Below are 23,334 nucleotides of genomic sequence, written 5' to 3'. Positions count from 1 at the left end.
TAATTTCATTTTGACAGTTTTTTGTTTGTCAAAATTAGACTTTTAAGTCACTCAAGGTTACTTAGACAAAATGGAATCTATAGTTTACCTAATATACCACCAAATGGTTGACATTTTACTAAGTATGCATAAGTATATACCTTTAAAAGATGGGCTCATCCGGGATTTGTACCGGGGATCTCTCGCACCCTAAGCAAGAATCAACGAGCCCACTGTGCATGTCTTTTTTATGTATATTAATGAAATTGTAAGTAAAACTGTTTGTATACATTAGTGAGTATTTTAAAATGCTATTAAATACTATCAGATATTAAAAGTACATGAAGAGATGGGCTCGTCCGGGATTTGAACCCGGGACCTCTCGCACCCGAAGCGAGAATCATACCCCTAGACCAACGAGCCATCTGCCTAAGGTCTTCTCATTCAGATTTTACCATTTTTAAAGTCAAACTCAAATTATTTAATAAAAAAATGCAATAAGCTGGAAAAAAAGATGTTACATTTTAAAAATACCATAACTATTTAAAAAAATTATTTGTAGCATAGCTAAAATGTTTCCTTAAGGTCAATTTTTGGTCCAAGTATGCATATTTGGAAATTTCAGTGCCAAGATTTATGGGTTCCTATAGAGTTTTAACTTTTCTAATAGCTGGAACCTAAGACTTGTCTCATACTGTGTGCAACTTAAGCATACAGACCAAGAAGAAAGAAAAAAACAAAAACCTGCAATTAATTGTTGACCTTTTTGTTTGTCAAAAAGAGACTATTCTTTTAAGCCACTCATTGTTTCTTAGAAAAAAGCAAGGTAAGAGAAAAACCTGTAATTTCATTTTGACTGTTTTTTATTTGTCAAAATGAGACTTCTTTGAAGCCACTCAAAGTTACTTAGACAAAATGGAATCTACAGTTTACCCAATATACCACCAAATGGTTGACAGTTTACTAAATATGCATAAGTATATACTTTTTTTTATGGATTGGCAAAAGAAAAATTCACTTGATGCTTTTGACTCAGGCAATTGACATCAATCAGATAATGGAACCATGGTATTTAAAAGAACCTGAGAAGATGGGCTCGTCTGCGATTTAATCCCAGGACCTCTCGCACCCTAAGCGAGAATCATACCCCTATACCAACGAGCCTACTGTTCATGTATTTTCATGTATACTAATGAAATTGGAAGTGAAACTGTTGGAATACATTAGTATTTTAAAATACTATCAGATAATTGAACTAAGCACTTTTAAAGAACCTGAGAAAACAGGCTCATCCAGGATATGAACCTGGGACCTTTTGCACCCGAAGCAAGAATCATACACCCTGACCAACAAGCCACTAGCCAAATAATTTCTTATTCAGTTTTTAACATTTTTAAAGTAAAACTAATTATTTAAGAAATAATGCAAATAACTGGAGAAAACACACAATTTCATTTAATGAAGATGAAACATTTTAAAAATAACATAACAACTTAAAACAAAAAATGTGTATGTAGCATTGCAAAAATAATAACTTAAGGTTACTTGTTATCCAAGTATGTATATTAGAAATGTGCAGTGCCAATATTTAGAGGTCCCAACAGAGTTTGGCGTTTTTTTGATAGTTGGAACCTAAGACTTGTCACATACTGTGTGCAACTCAAGCATGCAGACCCAGAAGAAAGACAAAATAAACACCTGCAATTTATTGTTGATCTTTTTGTTAGTCATAATGATACTATTCTTTTAAGCCACTCAGGGTTATTTAGAAAAAAGAAAGGTAAGAGAAAAACCTGTAATTTCATTTTGACAGTTTTTTGTTTGTCAAAATTAGACTTCTTTGAAGCCACTCAAAGTTACTTAGACAAAATGGAATCTACAGTTTACCCAATATACCACCAAATGGTTGACAGTTTACTAAATATGCATAAGTATATACTTTTTTTTATGGATTGGCAAAAGAAAAATTCACTTGATGCTTTTGACTCAGGCAATTGACATCAATCAGATAATGGAACCATGGTATTTAAAAGAACCTGAGAAGATGGGCTTGTCTGCGATTTAATCCCAGGACCTCTCGCACCCTAAGCGAGAATCATACCCCTATACCAACGAGCCTACTGTTCATGTATTTTCATGTATACTAATGAAATTGGAAGTGAAACTGTTGGAATACATTAGTATTTTAAAATACTATCAGATAATTGAACTAAGCACTTTTAAAGAACCTGAGAAAACAGGCTCATCCAGGATATGAACCTGGGACCTTTTGCACCCGAAGCAAGAATCATACACCCTGACCAACAAGCCACTAGCCAAATAATTTCTTATTCAGTTTTTAAAATTTTTAAAGTAAAACTCTAATTATTTAAGAAAAAATGCAAATAACTAGAGAAAACACACAATTTCATTTAATGAAGATGAAACATTTTAAAAATAACATAACAACTTAAAACAAAAAATGTGTATGTAGCATTGCAAAAATAATAACTTAAGGTTACTTGTTATCCAAGTATGTATATTAGAAATGTGCAGTGCCAATATTTAGAGGTCCCAATAGAGTTTGGACTTTTTTTGATAGTTGGAACCTAAGACTTGTCAGATACTGTGTGCAACTCAAGCATGCAGACCCAGAAGAAAGACAAAATAAACACCTGCAATTTATTGTTGATCTTTTTGTTAGTCATAATGATACTATTCTTTTAAGCCACTCAGGGTTATTTAGAAAAAAGAAAGGTAAGAGAAAAACCTGTAATTTCATTTTGACAGTTTTTTGTTTGTCAAAATTAGACTTTTAAGTCACTCAAGGTTACTTAGACAAAATGGAATCTATAGTTTACCTAATATACCACCAAATGGTTGACATTTTACTAAGTATGCATAAGTATATACCTTTAAAAGATGGGCTCATCCGGGATTTGTACCGGGGATCTCTCGCACCCTAAGCAAGAATCAACGAGCCCACTGTGCATGTCTTTTTTATGTATATTAATGAAATTGTAAGTAAAACTGTTTGTATACATTAGTGAGTATTTTAAAATGCTATTAAATACTATCAGATATTAAAAGTACATGAAGAGATGGGCTCGTCCGGGATTTGAACCCGGGACCTCTCGCACCCGAAGCGAGAATCATACCCCTAGACCAACGAGCCATCTGCCTAAGGTCTTCTCATTCAGATTTTACCATTTTTAAAGTCAAACTCAAATTATTTAATAAAAAAATGCAATAAGCTGGAAAAAAAGATGTTACATTTTAAAAATACCATAACTATTTAAAAAAATTATTTGTAGCATAGCTAAAATGTTTCCTTAAGGTCAATTTTTGGTCCAAGTATGCATATTTGGAAATTTCAGTGCCAAGATTTATGGGTTCCTATAGAGTTTTAACTTTTCTAATAGCTGGAACCTAAGACTTGTCTCATACTGTGTGCAACTTAAGCATACAGACCAAGAAGAAAGAAAAAAACAAAAACCTGCAATTAATTGTTGACCTTTTTGTTTGTCAAAAAGAGACTATTCTTTTAAGAAACTCATTATTTCTTAGAAAAAAGCAAGGTAAGAGAAAAACCTGTAATTTCATTTTGACTGTTTTTTATTTGTCAAAATGAGACTTCTTTGAAGCCACTCAAAGTTACTTAGACAAAATGGAATCTACAGTTTACCCAATATACCACCAAATGGTTGACAGTTTACTAAATATGCATAAGTATATACTTTTTTTTATGGATTGGCAAAAGAAAAATTCACTTGATGCTTTTGACTCAGGCAATTGACATCAATCAGATAATGGAACCATGGTATTTAAAAGAACCTGAGAAGATGGGCTCGTCTGCGATTTAATCCCAGGACCTCTCGCACCCTAAGCGAGAATCATACCCCTATACCAACGAGCCTACTGTTCATGTATTTTCATGTATACTAATGAAATTGGAAGTGAAACTGTTGGAATACATTAGTATTTTAAAATACTATCAGATAATTGAACTAAGCACTTTTAAAGAACCTGAGAAAACAGGCTCATCCAGGATATGAACCTGGGACCTTTTGCACCCGAAGCAAGAATCATACACCCTGACCAACAAGCCACTAGCCAAATAATTTCTTATTCAGTTTTTAACATTTTTAAAGTAAAACTCTAATTATTTAAGAAAAAATGCAAATAACTGGAGAAAACACACAATTTCATTTAATGAAGATGAAACATTTTAAAAATAACATAACAACTTAAAACAAAAAATGTGTATGTAGCATTGCAAAAATAATAACTTAAGGTTACTTGTTATCCAAGTATGTATATTAGAAATGTGCAGTGCCAATATTTAGAGGTCCCAATAGAGTTTGGACTTTTTTTGATAGTTGGAACCTAAGACGTGTCACATACTGTGTGCAACTCAAGCATGCAGACCCAGAAGAAAGACAAAATAAACACCTGCAATTTATTGTTGATCTTTTTGTTAGTCATAATGATACTATTCTTTTAAGCCACTCAGGGTTATTTAGAAAAAAGAAAGGTAAGAGAAAAACCTGTAATTTCATTTTGACCGTTTTTTGTTTGTCAAAATTAGACTTTTAAGCCACTCAAGGTTACTTAGACAAAATGGAATCTATAGTTTACCCAATATACCACCAAATGGTTGACATTTTACTAAGTATGCATAAGTATATACCTTTAAAAGATGGGCTCATCCGGGATTTGTACCGGGGATCTCTCGCACCCTAAGCAAGAATCAACGAGCCCACTGTGCATGTCTTTTTTATGTATATTAATGAAATTGTAAGTAAAACTGTTTGTATACATTAGTGAGTATTTTAAAATGCTATTAAATACTATCAGATATTAAAAGTACATGAAGAGATGGGCTCATCCGGGACTTGAACCCGGGACCTCTCGCACCCGAAGCGAGAATCATACCCCTAGACCAACGAGCCATCTGCCTAAGGTCTTCTCATTCAGATTTTACCATTTTTAAAGTCAAACTCAAATTATTTAATAAAAAAATGCAATAAGCTGGAAAAAAAGATGTTACATTTTAAAAATACCATAACTATTTAAAAAAATTATTTGTAGCATAGCTAAAATGTTTCCTTAAGGTCAATTTTTGGTCCAAGTATGCATATTTGGAAATTTCAGTGCCAAGATTTATGGGTTCCTATAGAGTTTTAACTTTTCTAATAGCTGGAACCTAAGAGTTGTCTCATACTGTGTGCAACTTAAGCATACAGACCAAGAAGAAAGAAAAAAACAAAAACCTGCAATTAATTGTTGACCTTTTTGTTTGTCAAAAAGAGACTATTCTTTTAAGCCACTCATTGTTTCTTAGAAAAAAGCAAGGTAAGAGAAAAACCTGTAATTTCATTTTGACTGTTTTTTATTTGTCAAAATGAGACTTCTTTGAAGCCACTCAAAGTTACTTAGACAAAATGGAATCTACAGTTTACCCAATATACCACCAAATGGTTGACAGTTTACTAAATATGCATAAGTATATACTTTTTTTTATGGATTGGCAAAAGAAAAATTCACTTGATGCTTTTGACTCAGGCAATTGACATCAATCAGATAATGGAACCATGGTATTTAAAAGAACCTGAGAAGATGGGCTCGTCTGCGATTTAATCCCAGGACCTCTCGCACCCTAAGCGAGAATCATACCCCTATACCAACGAGCCTACTGTTCATGTATTTTCATGTATACTAATGAAATTGGAAGTGAAACTGTTGGAATACATTAGTATTTTAAAATACTATCAGATAATTGAACTAAGCACTTTTAAAGAACCTGAGAAAACAGGCTCATCCAGGATATGAACCTGGGACCTTTTGCACCCGAAGCAAGAATCATACACCCTGACCAACAAGCCACTAGCCAAATAATTTCTTATTCAGTTTTTAAAATTTTTAAAGTAAAACTCTAATTATTTAAGAAAAAATGCAAATAACTAGAGAAAACACACAATTTCATTTAATGAAGATGAAACATTTTAAAAATAACATAACAACTTAAAACAAAAAATGTGTATGTAGCATTGCAAAAATAATAACTTAAGGTTACTTGTTATCCAAGTATGTATATTAGAAATGTGCAGTGCCAATATTTAGAGGTCCCAATAGAGTTTGGACTTTTTTTGATAGTTGGAACCTAAGACTTGTCAGATACTGTGTGCAACTCAAGCATGCAGACCCAGAAGAAAGACAAAATAAACACCTGCAATTTATTGTTGATCTTTTTGTTAGTCATAATGATACTATTCTTTTAAGCCACTCAGGGTTATTTAGAAAAAAGAAAGGTAAGAGAAAAACCTGTAATTTCATTTTGACAGTTTTTTGTTTGTCAAAATTAGACTTTTAAGTCACTCAAGGTTACTTAGACAAAATGGAATCTATAGTTTACCTAATATACCACCAAATGGTTGACATTTTACTAAGTATGCATAAGTATATACCTTTAAAAGATGGGCTCATCCGGGATTTGTACCGGGGATCTCTCGCACCCTAAGCAAGAATCAACGAGCCCACTGTGCATGTCTTTTTTATGTATATTAATGAAATTGTAAGTAAAACTGTTTGTATACATTAGTGAGTATTTTAAAATGCTATTAAATACTATCAGATATTAAAAGTACATGAAGAGATGGGCTCGTCCGGGATTTGAACCCGGGACCTCTCGCACCCGAAGCGAGAATCATACCCCTAGACCAACGAGCCATTTGCCTAAGGTCTTCTCATTCAGATTTTACCATTTTTAAAGTCAAACTCAAATTATTTAATAAAAAAATGCAATAAGCTGGAAAAAAAGATGTTACATTTTAAAAATACCATAACTATTTAAAAAAATTATTTGTAGCATAGCTAAAATGTTTCCTTAAGGTCAATTTTTGGTCCAAGTATGCATATTTGGAAATTTCAGTGCCAAGATTTATGGGTTCCTATAGAGTTTTAACTTTTCTAATAGCTGGAACCTAAGACTTGTCTCATACTGTGTGCAACTTAAGCATACAGACCAAGAAGAAAGAAAAAAACAAAAACCTGCAATTAATTGTTGACCTTTTTGTTTGTCAAAAAGAGACTATTCTTTTAAGCCACTCATTATTTCTTAGAAAAAAGCAAGGTAAGAGAAAAACCTGTAATTTCATTTTGACTGTTTTTTATTTGTCAAAATGAGACTTCTTTGAAGCCACTCAAAGTTACTTAGACAAAATGGAATCTACAGTTTACCCAATATACCACCAAATGGTTGACAGTTTACTAAATATGCATAAGTATATACTTTTTTTTATGGATTGGCAAAAGAAAAATTCACTTGATGCTTTTGACTCAGGCAATTGACATCAATCAGATAATGGAACCATGGTATTTAAAAGAACCTGAGAAGATGGGCTCGTCTGCGATTTAATCCCAGGACCTCTCGCACCCTAAGCGAGAATCATACCCCTATACCAACGAGCCTACTGTTCATGTATTTTCATGTATACTAATGAAATTGGAAGTGAAACTGTTGGAATACATTAGTATTTTAAAATACTATCAGATAATTGAACTAAGCACTTTTAAAGAACCTGAGAAAACAGGCTCATCCAGGATATGAACCTGGGACCTTTTGCACCCGAAGCAAGAATCATACACCCTGACCAACAAGCCACTAGCCAAATAATTTCTTATTCAGTTTTTAACATTTTTAAAGTAAAACTCTAATTATTTAAGAAAAAATGCAAATAACTGGAGAAAACACACAATTTCATTTAATGAAGATGAAACATTTTAAAAATAACATAACAACTTAAAACAAAAAATGTGTATGTAGCATTGCAAAAATAATAACTTAAGGTTACTTGTTATCCAAGTATGTATATTAGAAATGTGCAGTGCCAATATTTAGAGGTCCCAATAGAGTTTGGACTTTTTTTGATAGTTGGAACCTAAGACGTGTCACATACTGTGTGCAACTCAAGCATGCAGACCCAGAAGAAAGACAAAATAAACACCTGCAATTTATTGTTGATCTTTTTGTTAGTCATAATGATACTATTCTTTTAAGCCACTCAGGGTTATTTAGAAAAAAGAAAGGTAAGAGAAAAACCTGTAATTTCATTTTGACCGTTTTTTGTTTGTCAAAATTAGACTTTTAAGCCACTCAAGGTTACTTAGACAAAATGGAATCTATAGTTTACCCAATATACCACCAAATGGTTGACATTTTACTAAGTATGCATAAGTATATACCTTTAAAAGATGGGCTCATCCGGGATTTGTACCGGGGATCTCTCGCACCCTAAGCAAGAATCAACGAGCCCACTGTGCATGTCTTTTTTATGTATATTAATGAAATTGTAAGTAAAACTGTTTGTATACATTAGTGAGTATTTTAAAATGCTATTAAATACTATCAGATATTAAAAGTACATGAAGAGATGGGCTCATCCGGGACTTGAACCCGGGACCTCTCGCACCCGAAGCGAGAATCATACCCCTAGACCAACGAGCCATCTGCCTAAGGTCTTCTCATTCAGATTTTACCATTTTTAAAGTCAAACTCAAATTATTTAATAAAAAAATGCAATAAGCTGGAAAAAAAGATGTTACATTTTAAAAATACCATAACTATTTAAAAAAATTATTTGTAGCATAGCTAAAATGTTTCCTTAAGGTCAATTTTTGGTCCAAGTATGCATATTTGGAAATTTCAGTGCCAAGATTTATGGGTTCCTATAGAGTTTTAACTTTTCTAATAGCTGGAACCTAAGAGTTGTCTCATACTGTGTGCAACTTAAGCATACAGACCAAGAAGAAAGAAAAAAACAAAAACCTGCAATTAATTGTTGACCTTTTTGTTTGTCAAAAAGAGACTATTCTTTTAAGCCACTCATTGTTTCTTAGAAAAAAGCAAGGTAAGAGAAAAACCTGTAATTTCATTTTGACTGTTTTTTATTTGTCAAAATGAGACTTCTTTGAAGCCACTCAAAGTTACTTAGACAAAATGGAATCTACAGTTTACCCAATATACCACCAAATGGTTGACAGTTTACTAAATATGCATAAGTATATACTTTTTTTTATGGATTGGCAAAAGAAAAATTCACTTGATGCTTTTGACTCAGGCAATTGACATCAATCAGATAATGGAACCATGGTATTTAAAAGAACCTGAGAAGATGGGCTCGTCTGCGATTTAATCCCAGGACCTCTCGCACCCTAAGCGAGAATCATACCCCTATACCAACGAGCCTACTGTTCATGTATTTTCATGTATACTAATGAAATTGGAAGTGAAACTGTTGGAATACATTAGTATTTTAAAATACTATCAGATAATTGAACTAAGCACTTTTAAAGAACCTGAGAAAACAGGCTCATCCAGGATATGAACCTGGGACCTTTTGCACCCGAAGCAAGAATCATACACCCTGACCAACAAGCCACTAGCCAAATAATTTCTTATTCAGTTTTTAAAATTTTTAAAGTAAAACTCTAATTATTTAAGAAAAAATGCAAATAACTAGAGAAAACACACAATTTCATTTAATGAAGATGAAACATTTTAAAAATAACATAACAACTTAAAACAAAAAATGTGTATGTAGCATTGCAAAAATAATAACTTAAGGTTACTTGTTATCCAAGTATGTATATTAGAAATGTTCAGTGCCAATATTTAGAGGTCCCAATAGAGTTTGGACTTTTTTTGATAGTTGGAACCTAAGACTTGTCAGATACTGTGTGCAACTCAAGCATGCAGACCCAGAAGAAAGACAAAATAAACACCTGCAATTTATTGTTGATCTTTTTGTTAGTCATAATGATACTATTCTTTTAAGCCACTCAGGGTTATTTAGAAAAAAGAAAGGTAAGAGAAAAACCTGTAATTTCATTTTGACAGTTTTTTGTTTGTCAAAATTAGACTTTTAAGTCACTCAAGGTTACTTAGACAAAATGGAATCTATAGTTTACCTAATATACCACCAAATGGTTGACATTTTACTAAGTATGCATAAGTATATACCTTTAAAAGATGGGCTCATCCGGGATTTGTACCGGGGATCTCTCGCACCCTAAGCAAGAATCAACGAGCCCACTGTGCATGTCTTTTTTATGTATATTAATGAAATTGTAAGTAAAACTGTTTGTATACATTAGTGAGTATTTTAAAATGCTATTAAATACTATCAGATATTAAAAGTACATGAAGAGATGGGCTCGTCCGGGATTTGAACCCGGGACCTCTCGCACCCGAAGCGAGAATCATACCCCTAGACCAACGAGCCATCTGCCTAAGGTCTTCTCATTCAGATTTTACCATTTTTAAAGTCAAACTCAAATTATTTAATAAAAAAATGCAATAAGCTGGAAAAAAAGATGTTACATTTTAAAAATACCATAACTATTTAAAAAAATTATTTGTAGCATAGCTAAAATGTTTCCTTAAGGTCAATTTTTGGTCCAAGTATGCATATTTGGAAATTTCAGTGCCAAGATTTATGGGTTCCTATAGAGTTTTAACTTTTCTAATAGCTGGAACCTAAGACTTGTCTCATACTGTGTGCAACTTAAGCATACAGACCAAGAAGAAAGAAAAAAACAAAAACCTGCAATTAATTGTTGACCTTTTTGTTTGTCAAAAAGAGACTATTCTTTTAAGCCACTCATTATTTCTTAGAAAAAAGCAAGGTAAGAGAAAAACCTGTAATTTCATTTTGACTGTTTTTTATTTGTCAAAATGAGACTTCTTTGAAGCCACTCAAAGTTACTTAGACAAAATGGAATCTACAGTTTACCCAATATACCACCAAATGGTTGACAGTTTACTAAATATGCATAAGTATATACTTTTTTTTATGGATTGGCAAAAGAAAAATTCACTTGATGCTTTTGACTCAGGCAATTGACATCAATCAGATAATGGAACCATGGTATTTAAAAGAACCTGAGAAGATGGGCTCGTCTGCGATTTAATCCCAGGACCTCTCGCACCCTAAGCGAGAATCATACCCCTATACCAACGAGCCTACTGTTCATGTATTTTCATGTATACTAATGAAATTGGAAGTGAAACTGTTGGAATACATTAGTATTTTAAAATACTATCAGATAATTGAACTAAGCACTTTTAAAGAACCTGAGAAAACAGGCTCATCCAGGATATGAACCTGGGACCTTTTGCACCCGAAGCAAGAATCATACACCCTGACCAACAAGCCACTAGCCAAATAATTTCTTATTCAGTTTTTAACATTTTTAAAGTAAAACTCTAATTATTTAAGAAAAAATGCAAATAACTGGAGAAAACACACAATTTCATTTAATGAAGATGAAACATTTTAAAAATAACATAACAACTTAAAACAAAAAATGTGTATGTAGCATTGCAAAAATAATAACTTAAGGTTACTTGTTATCCAAGTATGTATATTAGAAATGTGCAGTGCCAATATTTAGAGGTCCCAATAGAGTTTGGACTTTTTTTGATAGTTGGAACCTAAGACGTGTCACATACTGTGTGCAACTCAAGCATGCAGACCCAGAAGAAAGACAAAATAAACACCTGCAATTTATTGTTGATCTTTTTGTTAGTCATAATGATACTATTCTTTTAAGCCACTCAGGGTTATTTAGAAAAAAGAAAGGTAAGAGAAAAACCTGTAATTTCATTTTGACCGTTTTTTGTTTGTCAAAATTAGACTTTTAAGCCACTCAAGGTTACTTAGACAAAATGGAATCTATAGTTTACCCAATATACCACCAAATGGTTGACATTTTACTAAGTATGCATAAGTATATACCTTTAAAAGATGGGCTCATCCGGGATTTGTACCGGGGATCTCTCGCACCCTAAGCAAGAATCAACGAGCCCACTGTGCATGTCTTTTTTATGTATATTAATGAAATTGTAAGTAAAACTGTTTGTATACATTAGTGAGTATTTTAAAATGCTATTAAATACTATCAGATATTAAAAGTACATGAAGAGATGGGCTCATCCGGGACTTGAACCCGGGACCTCTCGCACCCGAAGCGAGAATCATACCCCTAGACCAACGAGCCATCTGCCTAAGGTCTTCTCATTCAGATTTTACCATTTTTAAAGTCAAACTCAAATTATTTAATAAAAAAATGCAATAAGCTGGAAAAAAAGATGTTACATTTTAAAAATACCATAACTATTTAAAAAAATTATTTGTAGCATAGCTAAAATGTTTCCTTAAGGTCAATTTTTGGTCCAAGTATGCATATTTGGAAATTTCAGTGCCAAGATTTATGGGTTCCTATAGAGTTTTAACTTTTCTAATAGCTGGAACCTAAGAGTTGTCTCATACTGTGTGCAACTTAAGCATACAGACCAAGAAGAAAGAAAAAAACAAAAACCTGCAATTAATTGTTGACCTTTTTGTTTGTCAAAAAGAGACTATTCTTTTAAGCCACTCATTGTTTCTTAGAAAAAAGCAAGGTAAGAGAAAAACCTGTAATTTCATTTTGACTGTTTTTTATTTGTCAAAATGAGACTTCTTTGAAGCCACTCAAAGTTACTTAGACAAAATGGAATCTACAGTTTACCCAATATACCACCAAATGGTTGACAGTTTACTAAATATGCATAAGTATATACTTTTTTTTATGGATTGGCAAAAGAAAAATTCACTTGATGCTTTTGACTCAGGCAATTGACATCAATCAGATAATGGAACCATGGTATTTAAAAGAACCTGAGAAGATGGGCTCGTCTGCGATTTAATCCCAGGACCTCTCGCACCCTAAGCGAGAATCATACCCCTATACCAACGAGCCTACTGTTCATGTATTTTCATGTATACTAATGAAATTGGAAGTGAAACTGTTGGAATACATTAGTATTTTAAAATACTATCAGATAATTGAACTAAGCACTTTTAAAGATCCTGAGAAAACAGGCTCATCCAGGATATGAACCTGGGACCTTTTGCACCCGAAGCAAGAATCATACACCCTGACCAACAAGCCACTAGCCAAATAATTTCTTATTCAGTTTTTAACATTTTTAAAGTAAAACTCTAATTATTTAAGAAAAAATGCAAATAACTGGAGAAAACACACAATTTCATTTAATGAAGATGAAACATTTTAAAAATAACATAACAACTTAAAACAAAAAATGTGTATGTAGCATTGCAAAAATAATAACTTAAGGTTACTTGTTATCCAAGTATGTATATTAGAAATGTGCAGTGCCAATATTTAGAGGTCCCAATAGAGTTTGGACTTTTTTTGATAGTTGGAACCTAAGACTTGTCAGATACTGTGTGCAACTCAAGCATGCAGACCCAGAAGAAAGACAAAATAAACACCTGCAATTTATTGTTGATCTTTTTGTTAGTCATAATGATACTATTCTTTTAAGCCACTCAGGGTTATTTAGAAAAAAGAAAGGTAAGAGAAAAACCTGTAATTTCATTTTGACAGTTTTTTGTTTGTCAAAATTAGACTTTTAAGTCACTCAAGGTTACTTAGACAAAATGGAATCTATAGTTTACCTAATATACCACCAAATGGTTGACATTTTACTAAGTATGCATAAGTATATACCTTTAAAAGATGGGCTCATCCGGGATTTGTACCGGGGATCTCTCGCACCCTAAGCAAGAATCAACGAGCCCACTGTGCATGTCTTTTTTATGTATATTAATGAAATTGTAAGTAAAACTGTTTGTATACATTAGTGAGTATTTTAAAATGCTATTAAATACTATCAGATATTAAAAGTACATGAAGAGATGGGCTCGTCCGGGATTTGAACCCGGGACCTCTCGCACCCGAAGCGAGAATCATACCCCTAGACCAACGAGCCATCTGCCTAAGGTCTTCTCATTCAGATTTTACCATTTTTAAAGTCAAACTCAAATTATTTAATAAAAAAATGCAATAAGCTGGAAAAAAAGATGTTACATTTTAAAAATACCATAACTATTTAAAAAAATTATTTGTAGCATAGCTAAAATGTTTCCTTAAGGTCAATTTTTGGTCCAAGTATGCATATTTGGAAATTTCAGTGCCAAGATTTATGGGTTCCTATAGAGTTTTAACTTTTCTAATAGCTGGAACCTAAGACTTGTCTCATACTGTGTGCAACTTAAGCATACAGACCAAGAAGAAAGAAAAAAACAAAAACCTGCAATTAATTGTTGACCTTTTTGTTTGTCAAAAAGAGACTATTCTTTTAAGCCACTCATTGTTTCTTAGAAAAAAGCAAGGTAAGAGAAAAACCTGTAATTTCATTTTGACTGTTTTTTATTTGTCAAAATGAGACTTCTTTGAAGCCACTCAAAGTTACTTAGACAAAATGGAATCTACAGTTTACCCAATATACCACCAAATGGTTGACAGTTTACTAAATATGCATAAGTATATACTTTTTTTTATGGATTGGCAAAAGAAAAATTCACTTGATGCTTTTGACTCAGGCAATTGACATCAATCAGATAATGGAACCATGGTATTTAAAAGAACCTGAGAAGATGGGCTCGTCTGCGATTTAATCCCAGGACCTCTCGCACCCTAAGCGAGAATCATACCCCTATACCAACGAGCCTACTGTTCATGTATTTTCATGTATACTAATGAAATTGGAAGTGAAACTGTTGGAATACATTAGTATTTTAAAATACTATCAGATAATTGAACTAAGCACTTTTAAAGAACCTGAGAAAACAGGCTCATCCAGGATATGAACCTGGGACCTTTTGCACCCGAAGCAAGAATCATACACCCTGACCAACAAGCCACTAGCCAAATAATTTCTTATTCAGTTTTTAACATTTTTAAAGTAAAACTCTAATTATTTAAGAAAAAATGCAAATAACTGGAGAAAACACACAATTTCATTTAATGAAGATGAAACATTTTAAAAATAACATAACAACTTAAAACAAAAAATGTGTATGTAGCATTGCAAAAATAATAACTTAAGGTTACTTGTTATCCAAGTATGTATATTAGAAATGTGCAGTGCCAATATTTAGAGGTCCCAATAGAGTTTGGACTTTTTTTGATAGTTGGAACCTAAGACGTGTCACATACTGTGTGCAACTCAAGCATGCAGACCCAGAAGAAAGACAAAATAAACACCTGCAATTTATTGTTGATCTTTTTGTTAGTCATAATGATACTATTCTTTTAAGCCACTCAGGGTTATTTAGAAAAAAGAAAGGTAAGAGAAAAACCTGTAATTTCATTTTGACAGTTTTTTGTTTGTCAAAATTAGACTTTTAAGCCACTCAAGGTTACTTAGACAAAATGGAATCTATAGTTTGGCCAATATACCACCAAATGGTTGACATTTTACTAAGTATGCATAAGTATATACCTTTAAAAGATGGGCTCATCCGGGATTTGTACCAGGGATCTCTCGCACCCTAAGCAAGAATCAACGAGCCCACTGTGCATGTCTTTTTTATGTATATTAATGAAATTGTAAGTAAAACTGTTTGTATACATTAGTGAGTATTTTAAAATGCTATTAAATACTATCAGATATTAAGGACTTTAAAAGTACATGAAGAGATGGGCTCGTCCGGGATTTGAACCCGGGACCTCTCGCACCCGAAGCGAGAATCATACCCCTAGACCAACGAGCCATCTGCCTAAGGTTTTCTCATACAGATTTTACCATTTTTAAAGTCAAACTCAAATTATTTAATAAAAAAATGCAATAAGCTGGAAAAAAAGATGTTACATTTTAAAAATACCATAACTATTTAAAAAAATTATTTGTAGCATAGCTAAAATGTTTCCTTAAGGTCAATTTTTGGTCCAAGTATGCATATTTGGAAATTTCAGTGCCAAGATTTATGGGTTCCTATAGAGTTTTAACTTTTCTAATAGCTGGAACCTAAGAGTTGTCTCATACTGTGTGCAACTTAAGCATACAGACAAAGAAGAAAGAAAAAAACAAAAACCTGCAATTAATTGTTGACCTTTTTGTTTGTCAAAAAGAGACTATTCTTTTAAGCCACTCATTGTTTCTTAGAAAAAAGCAAGGTAAGAGAAAAACCTGTAATTTCATTTTGACTGTTTTTTATTTGTCAAAATGAGACTTCTTTGAAGCCACTCAAAGTTACTTAGACAAAATGGAATCTACAGTTTACCCAATATACCACCAAATGGTTGACAGTTTACTAAATATGCATAAGTATATACTTTTTTTTATGGATTGGCAAAAGAAAAATTCACTTGATGCTTTTGACTCAGGCAATTGACATCAATCAGATAATGGAACCATGGTATTTAAAAGAACCTTAGAAGATGGGCTCTTCTGCGATTTAATCCCAGGACCTCTCGCACCCTAAGCGAGAATCATACCCCTATACCAACGAGCCTACTGTTCATGTATTTTCATGTATACTAATGAAATTGGAAGTGAAACTGTTGGAATACATTAGTATTTTAAAATACTATCAGATAATTGAACTAAGCACTTTTAAAGAACCTGAGAAAACAGGCTCATCCAGGATATGAACCTGGGACCTTTTGCACCCGAAGCAAGAATCATACACCCTGACCAACAAGCCACTAGCCAAATAATTTCTTATTCAGTTTTTAACATTTTTAAAGTAAAACTCTAATTATTTAAGAAAAAATGCAAATAACTGGAGAAAACACACAATTTCATTTAATGAAGATGAAACATTTTAAAAATAACATAACAACTTAAAACAAAAAATGTGTATGTAGCATTGCAAAAATAATAACTTAAGGTTACTTGTTATCCAAGTATGTATATTAGAAATGTGCAGTGCCAATATTTAGAGGTCCCAATAGAGTTTGGACTTTTTTTGATAGTTGGAACCTAAGACGCGTCACATACTGTGTGCAACTCAAGCATGCAGACCCAGAAGAAAGACAAAATAAACACCTGCAATTTATTGTTGATCTTTTTGTTAGTCATAATGATACTATTCTTTTAAGCCACTCAGGGTTATTTAGAAAAAAGAAAGGTAAGAGAAAAACCTGTAATTTCATTTTGACAGTTTTTTGTTTGTCAAAATTAGACTTTTAAGCCACTCAAGGTTACTTAGACAAAATGGAATCTATAGTTTAGCCAATATACCACCAAATGGTTGACATTTTACTAAGTATGCATAAGTATATACCTTTAAAAGATGGGCTCATCCGGGATTTGTACCAGGGATCTCTCGCACCCTAAGCAAGAATCAACGAGCCCACTGTGCATGTCTTTTTTATGTATATTAATGAAATTGTAAGTAAAACTGTTTGTATACATTAGTGAGTATTTTAAAATGCTATTAAATACTATCAGATATTAAGGACTTTAAAAGTACATGAAGAGATGGGCTCGTCCGGGATTTGAACCCGGGACCTCTCGCACCCGAAGCGAGAATCATACCCCTAGACCAACGAGCCATCTGCCTAAAGTTTTCTCATACAGATTTTACCATTTTTAAAGTCAAACTCAAATTATTTAATAAAAAAATGCAATAAGCTGGAAAAAAAGATGTTACATTTTAAAAATACCATAACTATTTAAAAAAAATTATTTGTAGCATAGCTAAAATGTTTCCTTAAGGTCAATTTTTGGTCCAAGTATGCATATTTGGAAATTTCAGTGCCAAGATTTATGGGTTCCTATAGAGTTTTAACTTTTCTAATAGCTGGAACCTAAGAGTTGTCTCATACTGTGTGCAACTTAAGCATACAGACCAAGAAGAAAGAAAAAAACAAAAACCTGCAATTAATTGTTGACCTTTTTGTTTGTCAAAAAGAGACTATTCTTTTAAGCCACTCATTGTTTCTTAGAAAAAAGCAAGGTAAGAGAAAAACCTGTAATTTCATTTTGACTGTTTTTTATTTGTCAAAATGAGACTTCTTTGAAGCCACTCAAAGTTACTTAGACAAAATGGAATCTACAGTTTACCCAATATACCACCAAATGGTTGACAGTTTACTAAATATGCATAAGTATATACTTTTTTTTATGGATTGGCAAAAGAAAAATTCACTTGATGCTTTTGACTCAGGCAATTGACATCAATCAGATAATGGAACCATGGTATTTAAAAGAACCTTAGAAGATGGGCTCGTCTGCGATTTAATCCCAGGACCTCTCGCACCCTAAGCGAGAATCATACCCCTATACCAACGAGCCTACTGTTCATGTATTTTCATGTATACTAATGAAATTGGAAGTGAAACTGTTGGAATACATTAGTATTTTAAAATACTATCAGATAATTGAACTAAGCACTTTTAAAGAACCTGAGAAAACAGGCTCATCCAGGATATGAACCTGGGACCTTTTGCACCCGAAGCAAGAAACATACACCCTGACCAACAAGCCACTAGCCAAATAATTTCTTATTCAGTTTTTAACATTTTTAAAGTAAAACTCTAATTATTTAAGAAAAAATGCAAATAACTGGAGAAAACACACAATTTCATTTAATGAAGATGAAACATTTTAAAAATAACACAACAACTTAAAACAAAAAATGTGTATGTAGCATTGCAAATAATAACTTAAGGTTACTTGTTATCCAAGTATGTATATTAGAAATGTGCAGTGCCAATATTTAGAGGTCCCAATAGAGTTTGACTTTTTTTGATAGTTGGAACCTAAGACTTGTCGCATACTGTGTGCAACTCAAGCATGCAGACCCAGAAGAAAGACAAAATAAACACCTGCAATTTATTGTTGATCTTTTTGTTAGTCATAATGATACTATTCTTTTAAGCCACTCAGGGTTATTTAGAAAAAAGAAAGGTAAGAGAAAAACCTGTAATTTCATTTTGACAGTTTTTTGTTTGTCAAAATTAGACTTTTAAGCCACTCAAGGTTACTTAGACAAAATGGAATCTATAGTTTACCCAATATACCACCAAATGGTTGACATTTTACTAAGTATGCATAAGTATATACCTTTAAAAGATTGGCTCATCCGGGATTTGTACCGGGGATCTCTCGCACCCTAAGCAAGAATCAACGAGCCCACTGTGCATGTCTTTTTTATGTATATTAATGAAATTGTAAGTAAAACTGTTTGTATACATTAGTGAGTATTTTAAAATGCTATTAAATACTATCAGATATTAAGGAATTTAAAATTACATGAAGAGATGGGCTCGTCCGGGATTTGAACCCGGGACCTTTCGCACCCGAAGCGAGAATCATACCCCTAGACCAACGAGCCATCTGCCTAAGGTCTTCTCATTCAGATTTTACCATTTTTAAAGTAAAACTCAAATTATTTAATAAAAAAATGCAATAAGCTGGAAAAAAAGATGTTACATTTTAAAAATACCATAACTATTTAAAAAAATTATTTGTAGCATAGCTAAAATGTTTCCTTAAGGTCAATTTTTGGTCCAAGTATGCATATTTGGAAATTTCAGTGCCAAGATTTATGGGTTCCTATAGAGTTTTAACTTTTCTAATAGCTGGAACCTAAGACTTGTCTCATACTGTGTGCAACTTAAGCATACAGACCAAGAAGAAAGAAAAAAACAAAAACCTGCAATTAATTGTTGACCTTTTTGTTTGTCAAAAATAGACTATTCTTTTAAGCCACTCATTGTTTCTTAGAAAAAAGCAAGGTAAGAGAAAAACCTGTAATTTAATTTTGACTGTTTTTTATTTGTCAAAATGAGACTTCTTTGAAGCCACTCAAAGTTACTTAGACAAAATGGAATCTACAGTTTACCCAATATACCACCAAATGGTTGACAGTTTACTAAATATGCATAAGTATATACTTTTTTTTATGGTTTGGCAAAAGAAAAATTCACTTGATGCTTTTGACTCAGGCAATTGACATCAATCAGATAATGGAACCATGGTATTTAAAAGAACCTGAGAAGATGGGCTCGTCTGCGATTTAATCCCAGGACCTCTCGCACCCTAAGCGAGAATCATACCCCTATACCAACGAGCCTACTGTTCATGTATTTTCATGTATACTAATGAAATTGGAAGTGAAACTGTTGGAATACATAAGTATTTTAAAATACTATCAGATAATTGAACTAAGCACTTTTAAAGAACCTGAGAAAACAGGCTCATCCAGGATATGAACCTGGGACCTTTTGCACCCGAAGCAAGAATCATACACCCTGACCAACAAGCCACTAGCCAAATAATTTCTTATTCAGTTTTTAACATTTTTAAAGTAAAACTCTAATTATTTAAGAAAAAATGCAAATAACTGGAGAAACCAACAATTTCATTTAATGAAGATGAAACATTTTAAAAAAAACATAACAACTTAAAACAAAAAATGTGTATGTAGCATTGCAAATAATAACTTAAGGTTACTTGTTATCCAAGTATGTATATTAGAAATGTGCAGTGCCAATATTTAGAGGTCCCAATAGAGTTTGGACTTTTTTTGATAGTTGGAACCTAAGACTTGTCACATACTGTGTGCAACTCAAGCATGCAGACCCAGAAGAAAGACAAAATAAACACCTGCAATTTATTGTTGATCTTTTTGTTAGTCATAATGATACTATTCTTTTAAGCCACTCAGGGTTATTTAGAAAAAAGAAAGGTAAGAGAAAAACCTGTAATTTCATTTTGACAGTTTTTTGTTTGTCAAAATTAGACTTTTAAGCCACTCAAGGTTACTTAGACAAAATGGAATCTATAGTTTACCCAATATACCACCAAAAGGTTGACATTTTACTAAGTATGCATAAGTATATACCTTTAAAAGATGGGCTCATCCGGGATTTGTACTGGGGATCTCTCGCACCCTAAGCAAGAATCAACGAGCCCACTGTGCATGTCTTTTTTATGTATATTAATGAAATTGTAAGTAAAACTGTTTGTATACATTAGTGAGTATTTTAAAATGATATTAAATACTATCAGATATTAAGGACTTTAAAAGTACATGAAGAGATGGGCTCGTCCAGGATTTGAACCCAGGACCTCTCGCACCCGAAGCGAGAATCATACCCCTAGACCAACGAGCCATCTGCCTAAGGTTTTCTCATTCAGATTTTACCATTTTTAAAGTCAAACTCAAATTATTTAATAAAAAAATGCAATAAGCTGGAAAAAAAGATGTTACATTTTAAAAATACCATAACTATTTAAAAAAATTATTTGTAGCATAGCTAAAATGTTTCCTTAAGGTCAATTTTTGGTCCAAGTATGCATATTTGGAAATTTCAGTGCCAAGATTTATGGGTTCCTATAGAGTTTTAACTTTTCTAATAGCTGGAACCTAAGACTTGTCTCATACTGTGTGCAACTTAAGCATACAGACCAAGAAGAAAGAAAAAAACAAAAACCTGCAATTAATTGTTGACCTTTTTGTTTGTCAAAAATAGACTATTCTTTTAAGCCACTCATTGTTTCTTAGAAAAAAGCAAGGTAAGAGAAAAACCTGTAATTTCATTTTGACTGTTTTTTATTTGTCAAAATGAGACTTCTTTGAAGCCACTCAAAGTTACTTAGACAAAATGGAATCTACAGTTTACCCAATATACCACCAAATGGTTGACAGTTTACTAAATATGCATAAGTATATACTTTTTTTTATGGATTGGCAAAAGAAAAATTCACTTGATGCTTTTGACTCAGGCAATTGACATCAATCAGATAATGGAACCATGGTATTTAAAAGAACCTGAGAAGATGGGCTCGTCTGCGATTTAATCCCAGGACCTCTCGCACCCTAAGCAAGAATCATACCCCTATAACTACGAGCCTACTGTTCCTGTATTTTCATGTATACTAATGAAATTGGAAGTGAAACTGTTGGAATACATTAGTATTTTAAAATACTATCAGATAATTGAACTAAGCACTTTTAAAGAACCTGAGAAAACAGGCTCATCCAGGATATGAACCTGGGACCTTTTGCACCCGAAGCAAGAATCATACACCCTGACCAACAAGCCACTAGCCAAATAATTTCTTATTCAGTTTTTAACATTTTTAAAGTAAAACTCTAATTATTTAAGAAAAAATGCAAATAACTGGAGAAAACACACAATTTCATTTAATGAAGATGAAACATTTAAAAAAAAAACATAACAACTTAAAACAAAAAATGTGTATGTAGCATTGCAAATAATAACTTAAGGTTACTTGTTATCCAAGTATGTATATTAGAAATGTGCAGTGCCAATATTTAGAGGTCCCAATAGAGTTTGGACTTTTTTTGATAGTTGGAACCTAAGACTTGTCACATACTGTGTGCAACTCAAGCATGCAGACCCAGAAGAAAGACAAAATAAACACCTGCAATTTATTGTTGATCTTTTTGTTAGTCATAATGATACTATTCTTTTAAGCCACTCAGGGTTATTTAGAAAAAAGAAAGGTAAGAGAAAAACCTGTAATTTCATTTTGACAGTTTTTTTTTTTGTCAAAATTAGACTTTTAAGCCACTCAAGGTTACTTAGACAAAATGGAATCTATAGTTTACCCAATATACCACCAAATGGTTGACATTTTACTAAGTATGCATAAGTATATACCTTTAAAAGATGGGCTCATCCGGGATTTGTACTGGGGATCTCTCGCACCCTAAGCAAGAATCAACGAGCCCACTGTGCATGTCTTTTTTATGTATATTAATGAAATTGTAAGTAAAACTGTTTGTATACATTAGTGAGTATTTTAAAATGATATTAAATACTATCAGATATTAAGGACTTTAAAAGTACATGAAGAGATGGGCTCGTCCGGGATTTGAACCCGGGATCTCTCGCACCCGAAGCGAGAATCATACCCCTAGACCAACGAGCCATCTGCCTAAGGTTTTCTCATTCAGATTTTACCATTTTTAAAGTCAAACTCAAATTATTTAATAAAAAAATGCAATAAGCTGGAAAAAAAGATGTTACATTTTAAAAATACCATAACTATTTAAAAAAATTATTTGTAGCATAGCTAAAATGTTTCCTTAAGGTCAATTTTTGGTCCAAGTATGCATATTTGGAAATTTCAGTGCCAAGATTTATGGGTTCCTATAGAGTTTTAACTTTTCTAATAGCTGGAACCTAAGACTTGTCTCATACTGTGTGCAACTTAAGCATACAGACCAAGAAGAAAGAAAAAAACAAAAACCTGCAATTAATTGTTGACCTTTTTGTTTGTCAAAAAGAGACTATTCTTTTAAGCCACTCATTGTTTCTTAGAAAAAAGCAAGGTAAGAGAAAAACCTGTAATTTCATTTTGACTGTTTTTTATTTGTCAAAATGAGACTTCTTTGAAGCCACTCAAAGTTACTTAGACAAAATGGAATCTACAGTTTACCCAATATACCACCAAATGGTTGACAGTTTACTAAATATGCATAAGTATATACTTTTTTTTATGGTTTGGCAAAAGAAAAATTCACTTGATGCTTTTGACTCAGG

The 23,334-nt window shown here is 32.6% G+C and overlaps 13 non-coding genes across 13 annotated transcripts; all 13 read right to left on the bottom strand.

Moving 5' to 3' along the window:
* Nucleotides 1-330: 330 nt before the first annotated feature.
* TRNAP-CGG (transfer RNA proline (anticodon CGG)) lies at nt 331-402 on the bottom strand. The gene has a single exon. It is a non-coding gene; the product is annotated as a tRNA-Pro (tRNA).
* Nucleotides 403-3,061: 2,659 nt separating this feature from the next.
* TRNAP-CGG (transfer RNA proline (anticodon CGG)) lies at nt 3,062-3,133 on the bottom strand. Its single transcript has one exon. It is a non-coding gene; the product is annotated as a tRNA-Pro (tRNA).
* A 1,705-nt stretch (nt 3,134-4,838) lies between these two features.
* TRNAP-CGG (transfer RNA proline (anticodon CGG)) lies at nt 4,839-4,910 on the bottom strand. Its single transcript has one exon. It is a non-coding gene; the product is annotated as a tRNA-Pro (tRNA).
* A 1,705-nt stretch (nt 4,911-6,615) lies between these two features.
* On the bottom strand, nt 6,616-6,687 carry TRNAP-CGG (transfer RNA proline (anticodon CGG)). Its single transcript has one exon. It is a non-coding gene; the product is annotated as a tRNA-Pro (tRNA).
* A 1,705-nt stretch (nt 6,688-8,392) lies between these two features.
* On the bottom strand, nt 8,393-8,464 carry TRNAP-CGG (transfer RNA proline (anticodon CGG)). Its single transcript has one exon. It is a non-coding gene; the product is annotated as a tRNA-Pro (tRNA).
* A 1,705-nt stretch (nt 8,465-10,169) lies between these two features.
* On the bottom strand, nt 10,170-10,241 carry TRNAP-CGG (transfer RNA proline (anticodon CGG)). The gene has a single exon. It is a non-coding gene; the product is annotated as a tRNA-Pro (tRNA).
* A 1,705-nt stretch (nt 10,242-11,946) lies between these two features.
* On the bottom strand, nt 11,947-12,018 carry TRNAP-CGG (transfer RNA proline (anticodon CGG)). Its single transcript has one exon. It is a non-coding gene; the product is annotated as a tRNA-Pro (tRNA).
* Nucleotides 12,019-13,723: 1,705 nt separating this feature from the next.
* On the bottom strand, nt 13,724-13,795 carry TRNAP-CGG (transfer RNA proline (anticodon CGG)). The gene has a single exon. It is a non-coding gene; the product is annotated as a tRNA-Pro (tRNA).
* Nucleotides 13,796-15,509: 1,714 nt separating this feature from the next.
* TRNAP-CGG (transfer RNA proline (anticodon CGG)) lies at nt 15,510-15,581 on the bottom strand. Its single transcript has one exon. It is a non-coding gene; the product is annotated as a tRNA-Pro (tRNA).
* A 1,714-nt stretch (nt 15,582-17,295) lies between these two features.
* On the bottom strand, nt 17,296-17,367 carry TRNAP-CGG (transfer RNA proline (anticodon CGG)). Its single transcript has one exon. It is a non-coding gene; the product is annotated as a tRNA-Pro (tRNA).
* Nucleotides 17,368-19,079: 1,712 nt separating this feature from the next.
* TRNAP-CGG (transfer RNA proline (anticodon CGG)) lies at nt 19,080-19,151 on the bottom strand. Its single transcript has one exon. It is a non-coding gene; the product is annotated as a tRNA-Pro (tRNA).
* A 1,711-nt stretch (nt 19,152-20,862) lies between these two features.
* On the bottom strand, nt 20,863-20,934 carry TRNAP-CGG (transfer RNA proline (anticodon CGG)). Its single transcript has one exon. It is a non-coding gene; the product is annotated as a tRNA-Pro (tRNA).
* Nucleotides 20,935-22,648: 1,714 nt separating this feature from the next.
* TRNAP-CGG (transfer RNA proline (anticodon CGG)) lies at nt 22,649-22,720 on the bottom strand. Its single transcript has one exon. It is a non-coding gene; the product is annotated as a tRNA-Pro (tRNA).
* Between the last annotated feature and the right edge of the window lie 614 nt (nt 22,721-23,334).

This window comes from Pseudophryne corroboree, chromosome 3 (genome assembly GCF_028390025.1).
Source record: "Pseudophryne corroboree isolate aPseCor3 chromosome 3, aPseCor3.hap2, whole genome shotgun sequence".
Classification (NCBI taxonomy): domain Eukaryota; kingdom Metazoa; phylum Chordata; class Amphibia; order Anura; family Myobatrachidae; genus Pseudophryne; species Pseudophryne corroboree.
Note: the sequence above shows the minus strand (reverse complement) of the source record. Positions and strands in the feature narration are given on the sequence as shown.